Below are 18,223 nucleotides of genomic sequence, written 5' to 3'. Positions count from 1 at the left end.
ATGAAGATTATCCCAATGGGTTAATAGATATTTGTGTGGAAATTGCACCTCATGTGTTCATCACAGAGCACTTGAATGCCACATGAGAGTGGGGTGAGTTGGTGCAGTGAGGTCACAGAGGAGGAACTGCAGGACAACTCACTAGTCTGATGTACACCTGCCCCTTTAATTGAGGACCTGCAAGTGGAACTTGACCTTATCCAGGTGCCGGTGTTTCTACATTGGCATGCCAATCTTTCACCTTTGCCACCTCTTCCATGTCCCAGCTAGTCAATTGATTTAAGTCCATCCAGCCCTCTTGTCTACCAAGCTGGGAGTCATAAATGTCCCTAAGTTAACTGAAGGCATGAAAGGGGTGGATTCACCCTAATTCTCAATATGCTGCACAACAGAAGCCCAGCTGAACCCCGTTAATTATTTGAAAGTGCTTCTGTGTGGATACTGTGAGTGGACGTCACCTGCTTTCTCTGCTGCTGTGTTAAAATTCACTGTCATTCGAACAAAGACCAGTGGCACACCAGCTGGTAATGTCTAGGTTGGACTACTGCAATGCGCTCTATGTAGGGCTGCTGTTGTATGTAGTTCAGAAACTTCAGTTAGTCCAAAATGCGGCAGCTAGCTGAGTGTCTGGGGTATCCCAGAGAGACCACATTATGCCTGTTCTTAAACAGTTGCACTGGCTGCTGATATGATTCTGGGCAAAGTACTAAGTGCTGGTTAATAACTTTTTAAACCCTGAATGGCTTCAGTCCAGGTTATCTGAGAGAGCATCTTTCTCTACAAGATCCCCTCTGCTCATTAAGATCACCAGGAGGGGTCCATCTTCGGGTGCCACTGGTTGATCTGGTGGCGACCTGCGATCGGGCCTTCTCAGTTGTCACCCCTAGGTTGTGGGATGCACCCCCTTATGCATGAGAAAATTATCTTCTATGGAGGCCTTCAAGACAGCCTTAAAGACCCATCTTTTTAGCCTGGCTTTTAACGATATCTAGTTTTAGTTTTAGTTTTAATCTGGGTTAAATGGGGTTTTAAAAATTGTTTTATTATGTTTTTTATTTTAATGTAAACTGCCCTGAGCCACTTTAGGAAGGGCAGTGAATCAATCAAACAAACAAACAAACAAACAAACATATCACATGAAGGAAACATGAGCTACCAACACTGAGCTACCCCGTTCAGTAGCCACCAGTTCTGAGGAAAGATTCAGTTTGGAGGAAAGTTCCAATGTCGTGTGGCTCAAGATAACTGTGAACTATCGGTGATTTCCAATATGGAATGAACAAGAGAGGGAAAAGACACACGGTGCCTGCCTCTAAGTGTACCTGTGAGGATCAGTTCTCAGTGTCTATGTGAGTGCAGGCAGAAGAAAGGGCATGCCCAAAAGATGAAGGTCTTCCCTTATACTGTTCATCAAAGGCACCCAACACTGTTGGTTGCCTGTTTTCCAAGAGGAGAAATTGCAGGCAGGACAGAATCCCAGCCTGGCAGGTAGAAACCAGATGTTTCCCTCAGCTATTCTAGACAGCCATTAGCAAACAGGATAGCTTAAAGGAGTGGGTATGTGTGCACGCATGTAGTGCATGCGCATGCACTTTATTGCTGAGCACTATTCAAACTCAACCCATGGTTCAGATTCCTAATAACTGACCTACTCAGGTTGGATGCAGGCCAGGCTTGAGGCCAGGCAAAGACTTCTGTAAGTAAGCATTGTGAGGTAATTGCCCCATTGCAAGTCAGATACCTAGTTAAGTTCTCGTCTGTCAATTGTTGATGGGATCGCTTTGCTATAATGGAGCCGTAAGCATTCATATATTCTGATTTTAATGGTGATTATAATGACTGTAGATTCCCTCAACAGAACGCTGCTTTGCTAATGTGGGCTCTCATAGTGATAGGTAGAGAGATATTTATGGCCATGTGAGTCAGATAGATAGATGGATATAGATGTAATAAAAAGTAATGCACGCACATGCACGCACAAGAACCTGCAACCATTTAAAAGCTAATATTAATGTATGGATAAACAGCTTTTTCCTCCTGCCTCTTGTGCGCTATGCATCTCTCCTTGCATAGTCTGTGTGACTACATTAAGGAGAATATAATTATGCATAATAAAAATATGTCTGCCCTTGTATGTGTAAACACAGATATGACTGAGTACCCTTTCGCAAACAGCCCTTCTGGCTTCCACAGCTTGACAATAAACCATGTTAAACATATGGCCAGTTTCCAAGCAGCTGAGGGTGACTCTCTAACTTGCAATGGCTGCCAGCAGAAGGACCAGTGCCTGGGAGGAAAAAAGGAAGGGGACTCACAGAGCAACATCTCACTGACAAACTGAGCTAGGAGCATTATTTGTTTAGCTGCTACTTATTATTCATTTGGAGGTTGAAAAGTTGGGGAACGAAGGGGGGACCCCAAGATCTCATTTCCCTGCCCCTCATTGTTTCTTGGCCTTCCAAAGTTTTTAAATGACCTTGGTGCTGTTGCATTAAGATAAGATGATGCTATCAGTTTCTTAGCCTGCCCAATTCAGTGACCAAACCTCCTACTGCAAGCCGAATATCACTAGGAGAAGAAGCCAGGAGGCTTTTCAGACAACAGGCTTTACTACCGGTTTACTGCAAGGCTTTACTGTGAGTTCCGGGCATAACGGATACTCCAATACAAAAAGAGGATTTTTTAACCCCGGACATAAATTGGGCTAGGTTCCAATACAGAGGGGGAAACCTGAATTGTGTGTCAAGTGCTCTCTGAAATATTGCATGGACTTTGGGGTAAATCTGGCCAATAGTGAACAGACAACCGCCCTCCCAAAGTAAAATTGCAGTAAAGTCGCCATCTGAAAAAGCTCCAGGAATGGAGACTGGAGGTTGTGTGCTAAAACAAGTCAAATTCTGGGCTAAGAAAAGCTGAATTCTGTAACTGGTATATATTATACAAATTGAGCAATATTTCTTTGATTGGCATAATTTATTCTGCTTCTGGGAGAAACAGGGCACTTAACTCAAACCTAGCCCAGAGAACACTGGGAATTTTGCTGAGCAAACTTTTGCCTTTGATGATGTCATCAGGCTTTGCCTGCACACTTTTTTAAAATCTTTGTAGCCAGAAAGGCATTTTTTTTAAGGTGGGGCTGCCTGGGGGCTAAAGATTCTGTGGCCAATATCACAGTATATGCTTTAATGGTGGTAGTGGACTCAATTTGGGGGGGGGGGCTCAATTCATAGGCACTCAGGTTTTTTTCATGTGTTTACCATCACAGATTTCCTGTAAGCTGTGAAGAACAGCAGTATGCAACTCTGCAAAGAGAATCTTCAAAACAGCAACATAAAGGTGACATCTGCCTCCGTTTGCAGAGAGCCTGTGACTATAGCACTGAGGTTTGTGAATGGCCCTCATGGACTCGGGTAGTGCTTGTTTTACAATGTTATGTTCTCAGTTTTAGGCAACTAACAAAATGTCCATTATGGCAGGCAGTGCGTTTGTCTTTGAGAGAACGCTCATGTATTGTAAAGATCCCTCCCCACCCCTTCAGCTGAAGAGACAGCGTGTGTACTGTGCTCTTCTGTGCTCCTTCAGCACAGAGACACAATCTTCACACTGGACCCCTCTCAGTGAGGGCAGCCAGCTCCAGGTCTGAAGAGGCCCTTGACAAGGCACCCTCCATGGCATCCTCCAAGGCATCCTCGTCTTCATCAAAATCTGTGGCTTATCTTACCGATAAATGAGAGCTACATTTGTCTAACAAAAGCCTGATTCAGACATTATGCTGTATGATATCTGTACACTTGTACATGCCTTTGTGTGAATGACTGTACCTGGGTTCATTTTAAACGTGAACCTGGCTACAGGCCCTTCAAATGCATGGTGCGGATAGAAAGTATACTTCTGTACACTTCTGTATTTGGCATAGTATGTGAATGACTACACCAGTGTACAGATCTGTACCTGTGTACACTGTACACGTGTACCAGTGTTGAACATAATGTGTGAATGGACCTTCAGTGAGGTGAGCATTTGTTTTGAATTGGGGCTAAGCTCCACATTATGTTAAACTTAATAGATTAGCCCTTGCTTTTGTAAATTGGAGCCACAAGGCAGGGGGGAGGGATCCAGACCAAGACCCCCGCTACCATCCCTGCAGCTCCAAGACTAAAGCTCCTGTTGGCACCCACATGGGTGAGCCATGTGGGGAAGGATAACCTGGACAGGGAACATGCCAGGGGCAAAAGGTTACCCCACCCCTGTGTGCCACGGCCACAATCCAGATCAGTCTCCACCCCCCTGCACCTGTGCCTCCTATTTACAAACAACAACAACCAAGCACACAAGGGCCAAACTGCATGTTAAATGTAACCCGTTCTTTTGACCTGACGGCAGTCCAGAGGATGTGTTAGGTTGGTGTCGTTTTCCTAGAAAGGAAAGCAGAAGTTTTGAAGATTGCCTCTACGACTTGAAAGTTTATAATCCCCAGCAGAGATTTTCAAAAGACGATCAGCAGAGACAGATACTCACAGACTTTTTAATGAAAGTTATCTTTGCCTTGAGACAGCACAGTTCTGGATTCAAGGTCATCAGATTCCCACGTGAAGCCATATTCTGGGGCCCCTGCACCTTTCTGATTAACATCCCACATTTTGTCTAACTCCTGGAACTCACACAGGCCAGTAGGGGTGTAAGAAGTTTGAAGTGGGCCCTGGGACAAAAAGTGAAAATGGCCCCCTGCCCCTCCGCCAACTTCTTTCTCCTGTCCTCTGATCAGGATTCAACAGCATGCCAGTGAGTCATTGAGGCAGGAGGGGTAGAGCAAAGACTGAGCTGTCACCCAGCCAGCATACACCCGGACGGGGGGGGGGGGTCCAAGGATTTCCTCCCTTGTTCAGTCAAAGTTACACCCCCTGCAGAGCTACTTATTGCACCACCCTGCCTTACTTATTGCACATCATGGTGTATAAATTGCATGGTCTGTGCAGGCTAGCAGCATTGTAAATGCCTTCACCACCATGGCCATTGCTCCTTTGTCAAGGAGAAAATCCCCACGTGTACTGTGATGCATGGAATTTTAAAGGAGTCTTTAAGGGGGGCGGGACGGGAGGTTAAAAGAGACAGCTTAAGAAGTTTGTTTAAAACCCGCCTAGGAGAGCCTATACTCTCTGGTGTCAGCGAGGTCTATGGGACTGGGTTCTTGATGGGATACACACCTATTTAGAGTGGTCCATCAGAATAAAATTCAGAGGGTCAATAAAATAACTTTTTAAAAACCTGCCAATGTTCACAATGCAGTATGTAAACTTTCAAGCTACCCAGAACACTTCTTTAATCTAAATCTCCAAGATTTGTTAGGTTAGCTAGTTAATTAGTTATTTTAAAGGGCAGCGGGTAGGCAATAGATGTTAACCTTTGCTTACTTTTTTCTTCTCATAGCGTCATTCTTAGAAAGGCGGAACGAAGATCCTGTGAACTTAATTAAGTTTGAGCTTTGCCATGGGAATCTCCTGAGCTAACCCAGAGGCACACCCAGATGATGAAGCAATTGAATGCCCTTTGAAAATACAAACATTAGTAGTACATCATGTCTGCCTTTAGCACAGTTTGAACCACATAAGTCCCTGTTAAGGGAAAGAACAGAAGTAAAAGAAAATGAAGTCATCATTTTATTAGTAAAGCTGGAGAGTGTTTTTTTTTAGAAAGCCCATAGAAGCCAATGTGGGTGGTACCTAGTAGTCAGAGGGCTGAAGGCTGTGTCCTCTTCTACCTTTATTGAACATACTCCCTGCTAGAAAGGGAGAGAAGCCTCATTCTCACGGTTTAGGGTCCTCAGGTTGGCCATCAAACAGCCACAAGGTTCCCTGCATAGGCAAGGGCACACATGGAGACAAGAATCCTAATAGAGAGTCTTGGTGAGTCATAAAAATAAAGCCAGTTGGCTTTATTCAAACTGCATGCAAAAAACAATGAACATTCCTCCATGTTTCTGGCACCAGCATATATTCTGGTTCAGAATACATGTGTCAGCTTTCAGGTTATTTATTAAAATGACATATCTGTGCTTGCAGGAAATGAATTCAAAGAACAATAATTCACAAATAAGCATGTAAAAATTGCAAGCAGCTGTGCTGGTCCATTAGGAAAACAAAACCAAAAGTAAAAGTAAAATGCCACGAAGTAGTGAGCAGCTCTCGTAGTGAGCAGCTCTCGAGCTCTCCAAAACTCACCTTCAGGCTGTGTGTTAAGCAAAAGACCAGAACAGTAAATAAAGAGGAGAACAAAATATGTTTCTGGGCTTGAAAGAAAAGTCTCACAGTCTGTGGTTTGTAATGGTCTTAAAATAGAGTGCAGGTGATGGTAGGAAGACTAACAGAGCAATTCTAGGCATGTTTACTTAGACGTACATCCCACTGTGTTAAATGGGGGTTACTCCAGGTGAATGTACATAAGATTGCAGCCTTAATTAGGTTAGCCCATGAGTGGTGCAAACCAAAAACAAAACCAGATTGCATCAAAGGCAACTGAGTAAATAAGATGCTCATTCCTGAAGAAGGAGCCTAAATGGCACTCTCTGGTGACCAGCACCTTTACATATTAGCTCAAGGATGTAGTGGAGAGTCCTCAACTCTTTAAGTGGCTGAAGGAATAACACTACGTGAATAGTCCAATTTCATCTTCTCTTTTTCCAGATATACCTTTGATCAGTGTATGACCTAAGGAACGCTCTTGGCTTCTTCACTACAATAGCTTCCACAAGAAAAGCTGGAATAATCTCACTTTATCAAACAGTATCTTCAGCTAAAATAAATTTTAATTATACGGACAATAGAGCCTTGTTTGCTTGATGGAAACGCCAAGTTCAGCATCCTGTAAGTCTTTTTTTGACAGGCTTGTGGTAGCTTTTGAGATACCAAGGGCATCCAAGCCAAGAAATCACAGGCCCCTATATTAATCAAATATAAAATTACATGATGACAAAGGGGTATAAATCCAGATCCTTTCCACTCCCTTTCCACTCTCAAATCCCAATCTACATCACTTTCTCAGCAAAGAAGCCCTTCAAACTCAGGTAGATAGACTTCCAAACCCACAGGAAAATGGCATCCATGTGTGCTGCTTTGTGCAGCCTTAACTCTGCATGCATGTGGATGGTACCCAAAACGAAAAGATCAGGAACCCCCTATGCTTATGCTCCATGTACTACCCTGTTTTTTATAGGGAGGGGTTTGGGAAGAGTGTTCCATTCACCTCACAGAACAAATGGAGGAATGGCCCTTCAGAACTGCACAATATCAGATGCTCCCACAACTGAGCCAAGGCCCAAATCTACAGCATCCTTTGCTTCAGTCCTTGACAGTTTCCATTTTCACAGGCAGCCATACTGTTGTAGTCCCAGCTTTTTTGCCTATCAGTGGCCACTGGGCACCCTCGTGATAAGGGCTGCTTCTAGATACATTTGAAAAGCATGTGGCATTTGGTGAGAAAAATGGGTCAGTGTGCTGATTATATTTATACCCTACTTTTCTTCCATGATAATGCTCAAGACAGAGTCTACAGAGTTGTTAGGAAGTCTCCTATCCTTAAGTGACCACACCCCAGACCTGCCTAACTTCAGCAAAGTTATTGTAGCCTGTGCCTTCAGGCCATGGATGCCAAAGTTATTCGGGTTTAAAAGAAAGGGGCTAGAGACTGTTAAGGTCCAATGAGGGATGCATTCCCTTCTTTACTGCATGTGGGCACAGTGTTGGGAGTCTAGGAACATAGGAAGCTGTCATATACTGAGTCAAAGCATTGGTTCATCTCAATCAGTATTGTCTATACAGACTGGCAGCGGCTTCTCCAAGGTTGCAGGCAGGAATCTCTCTCAGCCCTATCTTGGAGATGCCAGGGAGGGAACTTGGAACCTGGATGCTCTTCCTAGAGCAGCTCCATCCCCTGAGGGGAATATCTTACAGTGCTCACACTTCTAGTCTCCCATTCAGATGCAACCAGGGTGGACCCTGCTTAGCTAAGGGGACAAGTCATGCTTGCTTCTACAAGACCAGCTCTCTTCCCTAAGTCTAGTGTGGCCTCACACACTGGGATCTGAGCTAGCTGGGAGGATTAGTGGGCACTGAGGATAAGCACATCTTCTGCCATGGCGACTGGCTTGGGAGTGGATCTCATTTTTGGCAGGCATTGGTGGGGGCGGGGCATAGCCTGCTCTACTTGACACAGAGGAATAGCTGTGACAGTGCTGAAGACACGGCCACCCCCCCACCCCACCGTCACCTCATCAGAGCAATTTTCTGTCTGATTGTTAATTATTCATTTCCAAATGAGATTTTTAGCACATTTCCCCTCCTTCCCCTGGTAATTAGAAAAATCCTCTTTCAGTGCTGCACTGGGTTTTCCCTCCTCCCCTTTAAGGCCTCAGCAGGTTGGATTTTAAAACTAATCAAGGACTTGAATCTCTAGCGCTGGTGCCAAGCCCCTTGTTTTCATTCCTGCTCTCGCTTTCCAGTCACCTAGAGAAGCTCATGCATCAAGTCACCGAGGAAACCTCTTAATATTCTGCTCCTCTCACAGCCGCTCTGCCTGATGAGACAGGTGGAAGCACCAACTTGGTTTTACGGGAGGCCACCAGCGGGACGGGTCCGTGGAGCTGGCTATTGTCATCCACATGAGCTGGCAGGGATCAGGGAGAGAGGATGCTCTGCTTCTGAGAGCGGAACAACTGGCTCAGCGGCCAGAGGACTAGATGGCACTTTTCGGAGATTAAGTGCCACTTCCCTGCTGCACACCCAGCTCCTTGTGTGACCTTGGGCTCAGGCAGAGAAATACAGAACAGCTGCTAAGAGATTCAGATATTAGAGGCCACCTTAGCCCACACTTTATTTGCAGGAAATGCACTCAACCCTAAGCATTTCTACTCAGAAGTAAATCCCGCTCTGTTCAATAGGACATGCTCCCAGGTATAGGTGCATCAGATTACAGTTTTGGCATACCCAGAGTGAACTTTTAATTTTCCTTATTGGCAACGTTGTCATAGCCAGCCATAAGGCTCCCTAAGCATTGCTTGTAATGTGGTGGCTTAGTGCCAAACCAGACATTCAAGAGAGGTTATCACAAAAAAGAAACAAACTGTGGTGGGCCATCACTGGCCTACCCAGATGCCTCGCAGATACGCAGGAGCATCAGCTCAATCTCCAGAGGCTTACAGATATCAGGTGGGCTGAGTGAATGCATCTGATTCAAAGTCCCCCAAGTCCCTTGCATATGGGTAGGGGTGTTCACAAATGGTTCCTCCTGAACTGGTTCACCTTGAACCGGATCCAGTTTGAAGGTGTGATTGTGAACCAAATTAGAGGTGATTTGGTCCATGATTGAACCGGGCCCAGTTTGGGTGAACCGGTTCGGGATGGTAAGGGGCATTCCCAGGGCAGTGGCAGTGGCGGGGGGAGGGAAGCTGCCTACCCCGGCCGCTCACTGCTGCTCACCCTTCCAGTATGGCAAGCGTGCACCACCACCACCACCCCCGCCTTGGCTGCTTGGTAAAGGAAGTGTGCTTGCCATGCTGGGACGGTGAGCGGTGGTGAGCAGTCGGGATAAGTAGCTTTCCCCCCCGCATTGCTGCCACCGCCTCAGGAATGCCCCTTTATTTGTAAAGGATCCTCAGTTCGGTGGTCGGACCAGACCCGGTTCTGCCACACATGGAACTGGGCTGCTTCAAATCACGTCCAGATTCAAACCAAACCAACCCAACCTGTTCTGTGCACATCCATACATATGGGCCTTGAATGTGGCTTGGCTCAATTTCTCTCAGTTCCTTCCTCACAATTTGACTCTCCTTTCTGCCTCTGTATCCAACTATTTTGGTGGGCTGAAAGGAGGATGGGCTTTTTTGATGGTCATGGGTACACCCTCCCCTCCAAGCACTTCTATGAGCCAACTGGGGAAAATACCAGGGAATTCCCTGCTCAGCAGCTGCTCTATAAAGGGCACCCAACCCAGCACAAATGCCCTGCATGTGTCATTCTAAAAGTGTATGGGATGCCCCAAGTGTCAGACAGCTTCCAAGGATGAACACTGCAACTTCATTCACATGGCATTTATGGAGAGGAGTCAGAAGAACTGGAGTGCCTCTCCATGACTATTCTACCTTGAAATGCAGGGTCAAGCAATACTCTTATAGCCATAACAAATAGATAGGTCTGCTCGCAGTGTCTGCGTTCACACTGCCCTCTGCTGCAAAGACACGGGAACTGTTCCTGTGGTCATTTGCCCCTATACATGTCATATATTAGATGAGCCCCCTCCCTCCCACTCCCCTGCAGCTTAAAAGCTACATTTTTGCAAAGAGGAAGAAATTAAAGAGTTGGTAGGAAAATGGACCAAGAGGAGGAAGAATCAAATTACAGGAAGATAAGTTAAAGTGAAATTCAGGGAACTGTGTTCTAAATATAGAATGAAAACATTTCATGGAGGTTTCATGTTCATCATTTAGATCGCTTCAAAAAGGCAGGACATATGCCTATAAGCGATGGCTTAGGCCAGAGATAGCTTGGCCCGCCCCATACTTCTCACCAGTATCACACTCCATGTTCCCAGGGGAAATCCTAATGCCTTGCCCCTTGCAACATGCTTTGACATGCAGGGATGGGGCCAGAGCTCAGCGGTAGAGCACCCGCTTTGCATGCAGACGGCACCAGGTCCAATCCCTGCATCTCCAAGTAAAACAGGAGGAAACTCCTGCCCTGAAACCTTGGAGAAACTGCTGCCAGCCAATGTAAATGATACTGAGTCAGATGGACCAATGGTCTGGCTCAGTATCAGTCAGCTTCCCATGTAACTTTGCACCCTGCCTCCCAACACTGCCTGCCCCACCCAAAAGAATTGGTTTAATGGGAGGATGGGGTGGGCAACTGCAGTTCTTTCTTAGGCTCACACTTTCTACCCCACTCTACAAGCTGCCCCAGGGGCGTAACTATAATAGGGCAAGGGGAGACAGTTGTCTGGGGACCCACTGCCTTGGGGGCCCCCCCCAGAGGCAAGTCACATGACTGACTCCCCCAGTTGCGCACCCGCCCGGGCTTCCTTCAGTTGTATTCATCCTCCGAAATTGATGTGAGTGTTAAGACCTGGAGCTACCAGAACAGCATGGATTTCTCTAGTACCATTAAATGACTTGCATCATCCACAATTTACAAAACCTTTTTAGGATGATGTTCTATTGTGGCACATAGGATGTGTGTATGTGTGTGTGTAAATTTTACTATGCTTTTTGTTACCACTATTGAGCCTCATTTAAGATTTCTTTATTTCATGAGCTGAGCTTCAGTCAGGAGGAGGCATTTTAAAATCTTGTCTCTGGGCCCACTCCAACCTTGCTACGCTCCTGAGCTGCCCATGCCTGTCCTTGTGTGAGTGTGTGTTGGAGGGGGGAGTCACCTACTGTGGGATGACATGAATTAAGCCCCTTTTAAACCAGAGTGGAGGGCTAGATTAGATGATCTCATGAGAATATTTCCTATTATTCCAATAGGTTGCTTGTTACGGAGGCAATTGAGTTACTACCTGCAGACAATGGGCAGAAAAACACATTGCAGTAACTATGTCCTGTATCCAAAATAAAAGGTTATCATCTTTGAGCCAAGAATGGATAGGAGCGGGGGGGGGGAGAGAATCTATCTTTGTAACTGGCTAAGTGATCCATATGTCCTAGAGCAGCCAGTGCTCACCCCTTTCCCCATCCCCTGACTCAGGCTTGCAGGTGTTTGGTCCAAGTTCCACATTGTTATTACTAAAGTGCCTTGTTGGTTTTTTTACTGGCAGGACCTCGCCTGAGCAAATTTAGATTCTGCAGCTTGCTGTATATTTATCATCATCACTGCAAAAGACATCCAGGGGTGACCAGGAGCTCTGGAAGGCATTCAGAAAGTTACTAACAAACTTCGAGCGAATGGGAGGCATGCGGCAGAGTTTTACAGTGGCAACTGTGCTTCTCAGGCAGTCTTTTGGCTACTGGGCCCAGAGATCCCTGGAGATAGGATAACTCACTAGTCAGATTCAGGAGACAGCGAAAGCTGCCTTTAAAGGGAAGCTGTTTAGCCCCATCAGAACCTTTGTAAGACTCTGAGAGGTCTACAGGCTTCTCATTTCATGTTCATTTGACACATACCCACACACCCATACTTTTCTCTGGCAGACATACTGTGTAATGTTGCACATGCAGTGGAATGTACTGTTGGTGCCACTGCATTATATATAAAGGCTGCACTGCTGTACAACTCAGTTTGTGCCATTTTTGGACTTGCGCAATAGCGCTCTTGCCCAACTGCACAAACGCTATGTTCTACCGCATGCATAATCCCCTGTTAACTGGGCAAAGAGGCACCTTTTACCATGGTGATTCTCTTTATTTAGCAGGAGAAGAGTAACTGGCCCTATCCACCCCCAGCACAGTACCTCCAGTGACTGTTGCTGGTGTCTATCTTTTGGGTTTTTTTAGAATGTGAGCCCATTGGGGACAGGGATCCGCTTATTTATTTATTATTTCTCTGTGTAAACCGCCCTGAGCCATTTTTGGAAGGGCGGTATAGAAATCGAATTATTATTATTATTAATAATAATGTTATGCAGTATGTCAACCACTGCATCCTGTGTCAACGCAATATCCGCCAATACTGAAATTACTCTTGATTCTGGGATTATATTGTAAGTGATCCGTTTTACTGCCTTGAATGAAAAGGATCGATCTGCTCATTTCAAATCCGCCCCTACTTTGGAGGGTGGACTCTCCGCCCGTGGGGTCATGGGCAATTGCCCATCCTTAAAAAAGAAAGGGCCTAAGCCCCATCACTGTGCAATGTCAGACCCACTCCTGAGCCCTGTGTTCTGAAGAGAATAAAGAGTGAAGCCAGCCTCAGGTATTTGGGGACTTTGTTGAAATGACAACCCTTCCCCAAGCACGGATGTAACTCTCCAAGCAGTCCCTCTTCATACAAACACACAGAAAATGGCAACGGGTAGACCTGTGCAAATATTCAGCTCTGAATACTCGAAGCCGAACACCTTGCAGGCTTCCCAGCACCGTACGGAGGTGACCGCTCCTGCCAGTAAACTCCACCAAGTGTTATATGTTCCCCAGCACCAGTAGAACCCTGATGGGAATCATTGCCTCTATGCAGTGCCAAGGGCATTGTGCAAGATATTCGGCTTTGGGTATTCAGAGCCAAATATTTACACAAGCCTGCCAGTGAGCTTACTGGTTATGCCAATGAGGCTGGGACTGCTCACACTCACAGCAGCAGAACCTCCCAGCTAGTGGGCCAATATGTTTCATCAGCAGAATGTACTTCACACAATGCACCATTATTCCATGGCATGTGCTGCTACAAGATGGGTTGATGGCCACTAGCTCAGATGGCTTTCAAAGTGGGGTTGACACATCCATGTTAGGCAGTATATAAATGGAATGAATGAATGAATGAATGAATGAATGATGGTTGTATGGAATCTCCGGGCAGAGAGGCAGGATGCCTCTGAAGCCTGGTTGTTGGTGAGCAACTGTGAGAGAGGGCTGTTAGCTTCATGTCAGGCTTGTGGGTTTCTCAGAAGCATCTGGTTGACCCCTGTGGGTAAAGGATGCTCACTGGATGATGGATCTTAGTCTGATCTAGCAGGGTTCTAGAGTAATTCTTATGTTCCCCACTTCTGTCTATGACTCACAAGCTGTGTGACTTGGCTGCTTTGAATATCAGCAATGCCTGCTCTCTTCTGCCGCAAAGCACTTCCTTTGCAGAAGAGGGGCTAGTGGGCTGTGAAACCCATCTTTTCTCATCTCTTTATTAAATGCCACCATCTATATGAAAAGAGGTCTTGTGTGTTTTATATTCAGGTTGGATTTTGTGAAAAAAGCGAGCATACACACACACACACACACACACACACACACACACACACACTCAGATAACAGAAATAAAAAGCCCAGCAACCCACCCAACACAAAGCAACAACCTTAAGTAATCTCACAGCAATGTCATTGCTAGTGGCAAAGCCCCTCTTCCAGCTCACAGGATTGATCATCAATGTCCACATGAGTTGGGGGCAGCAGCCATTTTTCCATTTTGCCCCGGGCACCTGCATTATAAAGCTCCATCTCAGAGTTAGGAATATTATTGTTGTTTGCTGCTTTAAAATATACCGAATGTCCCCCGCTCCTGCACTGCTCAGTACAGCCTAGAAAGAACGAGGGGGGAAATATTTGGAAAATCGTATCAGTCATGAGCACTTTTCACTTCTCCATAACATGAAAGCAAGCTTGGACTGTTTGAAGTCCAGTTTTCAAAGCTCTCCCCCTCCAGCTACAAAAGCAACGGTTGCCTTCTTTTAATACTGTTCCCAGAAAAGGACTTCTAGTTGTGAAGGTTCCAGAGGGCTTCAGCAGAATGGACAGGGCTGCAGCATTGTTAAAAATCTTTGCTTTATATGGCGGAGCCCCTAGTGAACGCTTGTCCAATCCAATGTTCTCATGACTCTGAGGAGATTGAAAAGTCTTTGCTTCACGTAAGGTTGCCAGAGACAACACCTGTTATTGAATAGCTCTAGGACTGCAAGGCATTATTCGGGCCTGTGCAGAAATAAGGAGAGGAGGGGGGAATGGACCACTGCAGCACCGGAGTAGGAGCCTCTGTCCCTAAATAATATTTCCCTGCCTAAAGCTGTTAAAGTAATAAGCACTCTGCCCAAGACACGAGCTGCCAGCCTCAACGCCACAGTCCCAGCCTGCCAGGGAACAAAGAGGCCAGAAGCAAACACGGCTTCTCCAGCCAAGGAAATGAAGAATTCTCCAGTGCCTCTCGCTTGCTTGAGGAGACGTTCAGTAAAACAAACCACAAATGGGTGGGGAGAAGGGTGAAGGCAGTGAACCATCTGAACCCTTCCATGAGCATTTTGCAACTTGAAAGCGCGTCTCCAAAGGAGCTGAGGTCCCAGCGCACCGCAAGGTTAAACGCACTGTGATTCCAGCACCAAGTGGAACCGAGAATGGCTTTTTAAATATAAAACCGGTAGCCGTAGGGTAAATTAAAGATGCTAATTTAATTTCATTAGATCCACAAAGCAGCGAGTTGTGGGAGCAGGAAATGCATTTGATGTATTTTAAAAGCTGCAGTTTCACATTTTTTTTTTTTTCCCCTTTAAAAAAAAATGCACATGCAGCTCTGGTTGTAAAAGATACTGACTTTGAGGAGCTAATGACACTCATGAATTATTTTTGTTGATTTATACACCCACTCTGATGTTAAACAACATTAATAAAGAAAAAGTGAATTCATTTCCCAACTGGAAAGAGAGATGCCGCGTTAATAAGACCTGATGTTCCTTTCCTGTATTAATTGCTTGCTATGCAACAAAGTGCTCTTGCCCTCCTATAGCAATGGGCAGCTATTCTAAAGAAAACCTGCCAGCAAAACTCACAAAAAGTGGAATTTGGATCAAATATTGCCATTTTGGCACTTCCAAAACTTGCTCTGAAAGTTCATACTGAAATCTGCCATGGCTTGTTCGTTTTATATCAGGAAGTTGTAATGACTGTCATGCTTGTATCAACCAGTATTTTATGTTCTTGTGGTAGTTACATCTTCATGATATTTCATCCCTTTTGCACTATACTAGCTCTAGACTCATGAAGCTGCCTTATACTGAGTCAGACCATTGGTCCATCTACCTCAGCACTGACTACTCTGACTGGCAGCGACTCTACTAGGTTTCAGGCAGGAGTCTTTCCCAGTCCTACCTGGAGCATTTCCAGATGGGGCTTTTAGCTCAGAATGGAGGGTGTGTGTTCGCGCATTGTCTAGATCCGCACCCAAGTCAACGCGAGATAGTGGGGAGCACTTTATACATGATTCGGGTTTTTCATTGTGCAATAGAGCCTAGCCTGATTTATGTTTGGGGTTAAAAATCCACTTTTTGTGGTCCACCCCCTCCTTTTCTTTTTTTTTACAAATTCCAACTTGCAGTAAAACCTCTCAGTAAACCCACAATTAAGCCTGCTGTCTGGGAAAGCTCCTATAGATGCCAAGGGTTATACCTGGGACCATCTGCATGCAAAACAGATGCTCTGCCACATATTATTGTGCCAAAGCATTTCCTGTAACTTCACCAAACATCACAGTATGGCATGTGACCTAGAGTGAAAGACAAGTTCACAAGAACAGCAATGCGTCTAACAGCTTTAAAGACTCCCAAACCCTCAATGTACCTACAAAACGAAGCCCACAGTTCCATGCACATTTAACATTTTCATCCTACTCTTCATCCAAAGAGCTCAAGGTGGTTGGTATACATGGTTCTACCCTCTTCCCATTTTAGCTTCACAACAATCCTGTGCAGTAGAACTAGGCTGCAACATAGTCACTGGCCCAAAGCCACCCAGGAAATGCTGTGGCCAGGTGAAGATTTGAATCTAGGCCTTCCCAATCCTAGTCCAACACTCTAACCATGACTGGTTCTTACTGAACTGAACTTGATAGGGCTGGCTTCTGAGTAAACCTGCATAGGATTGTGTTGAACAGCTGCAGTTTTATGTCCATGTATTCTGGGTGTAAAGCCCATTGAACTCAGTGCAAGTTGCTTCAAAGCAGATGTACAGCTGCCCATATTTATACAACCTTTGGACCACAAACCTCATGATGCACTGTAGCTATGTGCAAAAATGCATATACAAAGACATTCCAAACCCTACATTAAAGCAAGCAATTGAGAATATTGAAGGAATGACAGGCCAGATGGAACCAGCCAAATTTGAATCAGCAGGTGGGTTTTTTGTGCCACAAATATGACACTTGGAGCTTGGGAAATGGAAATAGAAAAGAAATTCCTCCTACAGTTTTTGCACGTCTCCACATATATTTCTCAGGTGGAAAGCAACATTTAGCACCTCTTGGGTTGTTTCTCTGAAGGCTTTTCTATGTACTAGCCACATGTGCATAAAGTAGTTGCTCGGGGGTGTGAATGTTGTTGTTGTTGTTGTTTCTATTTTAGGTCATCTGAGTCCCTGGAGTTGTCTGTGGGCTTCGGAATTGGGGCAGGTACTGTTGGAGATCCAGCTCCAGATGGCATCGACCTTTTGCACTAGTAACTCTAATGACCACCTCGGGCATTGAGAGCAGAGATATTCAGTTAGGGTCTCATTCTCCTTCCTCTCTGCTTCTATGACCAGAAGTAGAGAGGAAAGTACTACTCTCAGTGAATAGAGTGTACTCAAGAACGTTTTGGGAGTGATCTCCTTCTTCCCAGAATGCTTCTAGCACTCTCTCTGAGCACCATGCTTCTATAGGTCTCTCTCTGACCACCATGTACCCAGCAGTTAGGTATAAGTCTTTTCTGTCATTATGTACTTCTGAATAAATTAGATTAGGATGCACAACCCAAATGCCCCAGTGGGCCAATGGGCCGGAACCAACCATGACTTGGTGTGTTGGTCAATTTTCAGCATATCAATCATTACATTATAATCAGTTACAAATATTAATGAAGCAGTTATGCTTCATGACTTGTTGATCGTCCCCCGAGCCTGTGGGTCAAGGGACCCACCGTTTTTAATTTTCTGGATACTGGCCAGAAAATAGGCCTTATCCCTGCTGAGTCAGTGGGGAATCTGGAGTGCATGCCAGCACCTGATTATCTCTGGGATCGCCTCTCTTGGCCAGATGTATCCCGTCCTGTGAGGTCTTCTCAGTTGACCCTCCTTAGTGTCCTGGGCCCTGGTGTGGTGTGCCATGCCTGGGCCCATAAGAGGGCCTTCTCTGTGGCCACCCCTCTTCTTTGGAACACCCTTTCCTCCACCAGATTTGTTCAGCCCCCTCCTAAGTGGCTTTTAAGGACCTTCTCAAGACCTACCTTTTTTTTGCCAGGTTTTTGCCCCCTTTAAAAAAAAAAATATTGTTATTGTTCACTGTCTAGAGTATTTGGAGGAGGCAGTATACAAGGAATTTCCAATAAATAAATACACCCGACAAGTCCCCACATCCCCAAACTGAATTTCATCAAACTTGCACATTCCTCCCATCTGTGTGTCAGGATGGGGAAAGGCAGTTGCTCAAATATTAGAAACCCAGATACCAATCAATCAATCAATCAATCTTTATTACGGTCTCAGACCAGCACAAGGTAAAAAGAGCAAGTAACAGGTAAAGCCCAGATACAAATACCAGACACTGTGCACCGCTCTAGTATTTGTTGCCTA

Source organism: Hemicordylus capensis, chromosome 2 (assembly GCF_027244095.1).
Source record: "Hemicordylus capensis ecotype Gifberg chromosome 2, rHemCap1.1.pri, whole genome shotgun sequence".
Taxonomy (NCBI): domain Eukaryota; kingdom Metazoa; phylum Chordata; class Lepidosauria; order Squamata; family Cordylidae; genus Hemicordylus; species Hemicordylus capensis.
This window is presented reverse-complemented; position numbering follows the sequence as displayed.